Genomic DNA, 5,897 nt, shown 5'->3' on the forward strand with positions numbered 1-5,897 from the left:
AGGAAGTAACCTAAACCAAGAGTGTTTATTTTGCAGCATAATCCCATTAGACATGCTCTAAAATAACCATTAATACTACAATAATATATTCAAAAAAATGTTGCGAAGAGATTCCAGTATCCTTTATTTTTATATCCCAGTTCACATTATTTTTGCTGCTCAGTAGGGTACAAGTCAGAGTGAGTTATGTATACGGAAATAATTATTCTATAATATATCATTTTGAAAGAGTTCTGTCACTACAAAGAAATTAAAATATTAAGATTATGTGGAAATATTTAGAGCAAGTGTAAAAGGTAAAACTCAAATTGTATTCTAGAATGATCATAAAGTATGTTACCTATTTTCACATAAGGCCCCAAGCCAACAAAAACCACCCCCACACATATATGATGTAGATAAGACTGTACTTTGCCTTCAAGGTAAACTATTATACAATCTAACTTTTCAAAGCACTATGCATATAATTTGAAGCAGAAATTTGTATGCTCCAGAACATGCATGAATTAAAAATAATGAAAAATCATAAAGATCACAGACTATTAATCTATAACCGATCTTCTCCTAAGTTTTTTACCCAGAAAAGAGAATAAAACCTGTCTATTAAAATCTACTTTGGGGGAGAGAGTAGTTCAAGGAGCATATGTGCTTGCTTACATGTGGTAGGTCAGGTTTAATCCCTGACACTGCTCTGAACACTGTCATTCATGACCCCTGGGCCAGGACCAGTCCCTGAGCTCTGCTGGATGTGGCCGCACAAACTCCATATATGCTACTCAATGCTAGTTATATACCTATCACCATCTTATTTCTCCCAGTGATTTTCCATCCTCAGTTCAGGGACAAGTACCTCCATGGATTCCTTTTTGGGTTTTTTGTTTTTTTGTTTGTTTGTTTGTTTTTTCATAATTTTATTTATTTTTTTCTTCTTATATTTATCTGTTGAATAACTGTGGAAAAAGTTACAAAGCTTTCAGGTTTAAGTCTCAGTCATGCAATGATCAAACACCTTTCCCTTCACCAGTACTCATTTTTCACCACCAAGAACCTAAATATCCCCCTTCCTACCCCTCCCAATGCCTGTGAGGCAGATGATTTCTACTTAACTCTTCTCTATATTGATTACATTCATTATTTCGACAAAAGATGCACCATTATTGTTCAGAACTCCCCCCTGCCCCCAAAAATCAGAATTGCTGAAAAGGCATTGTGAAATACTTTGTTTTCTATAGTTGGTTATGAGAATCATATAATGATTTTAGATTTCTGCAAAGAGCCAGATAATTACAAGATTGTTTTCTGTGCATCTGGTATTATGGCTGTGCTGGAGAACTTCTTGTGGGGGGCAACTCGTGACCTCAGTAGGGCATGAAGGATGAGCCGGTACCATTCCCCTTCCCATGAGACTGCAGTTGCCCCTTCACCACTGGCTCATACCTGGCTTTTCTATAAGCAATGAGGCGGTGGCCACGTTGCTGCCAGGGGGAAAAAAAGGCGGAAGGGAGCAACACCCTTTCCCTCCCAGGGAGGCATGGCGCTGTAGTTTAACGCATGGTCCATTCACTTTTCTGCCGCAAGCTGCCAGGCTCTGGACTAAGTCCTTTTGCCTCTGGAGCCATGGCCATGCCGGAGAGCCACTTGTGGGGGCAACTCGTGACCTCGGTTGGGCATGAAGGAGGAGCCAGTATGGCCCCCCTTCCCATGAGACTGCAGTTGCCCCGTCACCGCCGGCTCATACTTGGCTTTCCAATTAAGCTCTGAGGTGGCGGCCACCTTGTATGTAGTCCAGATGCATTTCTGCCAAAAGCCGCTGGGTTTCAAGATTTGTTTTTTAGTCTCTGGGATCATGGCCATTAAGTAGCTTGTTCAGGAGCCAGAGAGGCCATTTATAGGCAGCAACTCAGGGTTTCATTGGGATGGGGAGGAAAGGACCGGTTCCACCCCCATCTGGTGAAGCCCCACATGCCTCGTCACTGCAGGCCCAAACCTGACTTTCCAGTGGCCTCTGGGGGATAGCAGTCACTGGGCCACCATGGGCAGCAGGCCAAGGCACAAAACCTATTCCCACTTGGAGTGGCCTAGCGCCAGGAACCTACTGCAGGAACACATTACATTTCCACCAAAAGCCTTTGTGTTCCGAGATTCCTTTCTGAGTCTCCGGGATCATGGCCGTTAAGCAGTTCGATCAGGAACCAGAGAGGCCTTGCCTCCAATTATATAGCTGGGTTGGAGGTGGTTTGTGGGTGTGTCTCCCACATACCTAACTTTTGGTCATTTACTTTCTTGGTAAACTTTGCACCAAGTTTTTGGGGTCTGGCCAGAGGCACAGCAGCAATTTTGGGGTATCTGGAAGTCTGAAGGCGCCATCAGGCTGCTGATGCACTCGCCTCACAGGTACAGATTGACCTGCTGGCGGCACCATACCCCCTTCATGGATTCCTTTTTGAACTGGCCATTAGATTAATCTATCGATGTATCATCTTTGCACTCAGGAATGTTTGTTGGCTAACACCAAGTGAAGCGGTAGAGCAAATAGAAAGACATTCTACAGACTTAGATAAGACTGGAGAAGAGCAAAGTTCCAAGTCACGGTTTCTGTGCTAGAGCCTGGATGATGTCTATTAGTGACTTGCAAGTGGAAAGTTGTTTATCTTGCTGGTTCTTTTTTTTTGTCTTCCAACACAGTAGCTTCCTCTCACAGAAGACTGCTACCTTCATATATAAATATTTGTTGGGAGTTGATCATTGCTATTCTCTTCTGGGAAATCAAAGAATATATTTAGTGACAAAGCATTTTTCTCCTGAAACACTCCCTTGGAATCACAGATTCAAATTGGAGAAGGCAAAAGTTGGCAAGCGAATTTGAAACATACATATAGCCTTCTATATTTATATTTAATATGAGGTTTACCCCAACAACATTTTTAACTTTGTGATATGGTGTTGTTAACTATAGGCACAACATTGAAAACAGACATCTAGAATTTATTTATCATGGATAACTCGTTTTTTATGTATTGAATAGCAATCTTTGCCCCTTTAGCCCATGGAAAATATCATTCTCTACTTGAATTATTTTAACTATTTTAAATACTTCACAATCGGTAGTCTCATGCAGTGTTCAACCTTCTGTGATTAGGTTTATTAACTCAGCATAATATCCTCAAGGTTTATTCCTATTGTCTCATATGGCAGGAATTCCTTACAGGTTTTTTTTTTTTTAACAATTTGTATAAAACCATAGGAAAAAAATCTTTTAAAAAAAGTTTTTTTTAAAAAAAAGCTAGCCTTATTTTTGCCATAGGGTATATGCCTCTGATGACTCATTCAAGGAAGCTCACATAGTCCAACTTAACAAAGCCTATATATCTCTCGAGTACTTCATTCATCCATGGAAGGACATTTGGTCTGCTTCCACATCCTGGTTATTGTGAATAATGATGAAATGACTGTGAGAGGACACATTCAGCTTTCAGACCCTGTTATGTGTGGCTTGAATGTTCACACTCAAATTATGCACATACTGTTTTAAAAGTCAATTAAAGAACGTAGAATAGTTTAAACCTTGAAGGCAAAGTAAAGTCTTAACCTACATCACAGATATGTATGTAGGTAGTCTCTTTCAGTTTGGGACCATATATGAAAATAAGTAACATATTTACGAATATTTTAGAATACAATTTGAGTTCCACCTTTTACACTTGCTCTAAACATTTCCACAGAGCCTTAATTTTTTTAATTTCTTTGTAGTGACATGTCTTTCAAAATGATTATATTATAGCATAATCAATCATTTTCTTATGACTGCATAACTCACTATGATTTGTACCCTACTGTCACTGTTACTGTCCTCCCATTGTTCATCGATTTGCTCGAGTGGGCCCAGTAACGTCTCCATTTTGAGACTTGTTGTTACTGTGTTTGGCATATTGAATACGTCATGGGGAGCTGGCCAGGCTTTGCCGTGCGGGCGAGATACTCTCGGTAGTTTGCTTGGCTCTCTGAAGGGAAAGAGGAATTGAACCCGGCTCGGCCAGGCTGACTGCACACAAGGCAAACGCCCTACCGCTATGCTATCGCTCCAGCCCTATACTCTACTAAGCAGCAAAATTAAAGGTGGACGAGAATATAAAAGTAAATGATACCAGAATTTCTTAGCAACATTTCTTTTGAACACTACTTCCACTACCCAGCCGCCGCCACACTCCAGGACGCTTTTCGGACATGTGCAGCCGCGAAGCCGCGCATCATAAGACACTAAATACCCATCTTCCAGAATTTGTCATACCATATTTGATAGGGTTCAAATATGGTAACACCTACGAGGGCGATTAGAGGTCGCCCCAAAAGCCTCTATCCCTCTCGGAAAGACTGGCAAGCTACCGAGAGTATTCCACCCGCACGGAAGAGCCTGGCAAGCTATCCGTTGTGTATTCGATATGCCAAAACCAGTAACTACAACTGGTCCCATTCACCTGACCCTGAAGGCTTCACCGACATGGCAGCACTGAGAAGGATGAGAAAGGAGAGGCCAATAAAATCTCAAGGCCGAACTAGGCTGCCACAACGAAGGAAGACAAAAATGATCGTCTGTACTTTCAATGCATGTACGCTAGCATCAGATACATCCATTGAGGACCTGATGGTACAAGCGCGAATGATCAAGTACGACATCATTGGTCTGACCGAGACAAGAAGGCACGAATCTCACCATGCCGTTTTTGACACTAGAGAAGAATTGTTCCTCAGAACATGCGATAAAAGAGGTGTCGGAGGCGTCAGTGTCCTTGTCAACACAAACTTGGCCATGAGCCTAACAACCCGAATTGGACATTTACATTTAAATAGATATGGCTCACTGCCGGCAGTTTCTATCTTCGTTGTCTATGCACCAACATCTCATTATGATGAAAGAGAAATTGAGAAGTTCTACATGGAGCTGGAGAAGTTCTATAAAGAAGACCACACCTTCTACAAGATCATTGTGGGTGATTTTAATGCCAAGATAGGACTGAGAAGATCAGCTGAAGAACTTCACATCGGGATCCATGACCTAGAATGGAACGAACAGGGTGAGACACTGTCTGAGTTCATCATGTCAACCAAGACCATTCATGGTAACTCACAATTGCAGAATCTAAACGTTGGACATGGGAGTCTCCCGGTGGACGATTCCACAACGAAATAGACCACATCATATTCAATCGACGGTTTTGCCGATGTCGCTGTTGTCCCAAAATTCCGAACGGGATCGGACCACCGTCTCCTTCAGGCAAAATTCTACTTCACAGAGCGGGGAGAAAGGGCTGCAAAGTTTTAAAAGAGAACTACCAGAACGACCACCAACTGGGAGCTCTTTGGCACTATTGCGGCAACATGTAAAGATGCCATTGTTGACAACATTGACGAGGAATACGATCGACAGGTACAGCACCTCTATGAATGTGCGAGGAATGCCAAGAGAGAGATAGCCACAAAAAAACGCCTCTCTTCAAAAACTCTTGAGTTTATTCGCTAGCGTGGTTTGGCGCATGCCTCAGGCAACTGCAAGCTAACGTCCGAGCTCGCAAAGCAGTGCAGAGATGCGATCAAGGAAGACCTCAAAGAGAGAAGAGCAGAAGTGCTGGTAGATGCGGCAGAAGCCGGGAAAAGTATTCGTAACACCCGCCTGTCCTTTGCCAACTACAAGACCAAGATGAGTGCCCTCCGACGTCCTAATGGATCCATCACATCCTCCAGAATGGCAATGGAGAAGATTATCCATGACTTCTACTCAAATCTCTTCGATAGCCATATCCACTTGCCGACATACCAAATTCCACAGGATGGATATGTCGTTCCCAACGTTCTCCCTTTCGAAATCCGACACGCCATTTCCTCAGTAAAGAAACAAACAG

This window comes from Sorex fumeus, unplaced genomic scaffold (genome assembly GCF_029834395.1).
Source record: "Sorex fumeus unplaced genomic scaffold, SorFum_2.1 ptg000015l, whole genome shotgun sequence".
Lineage (NCBI taxonomy): Eukaryota > Metazoa > Chordata > Mammalia > Eulipotyphla > Soricidae > Sorex > Sorex fumeus.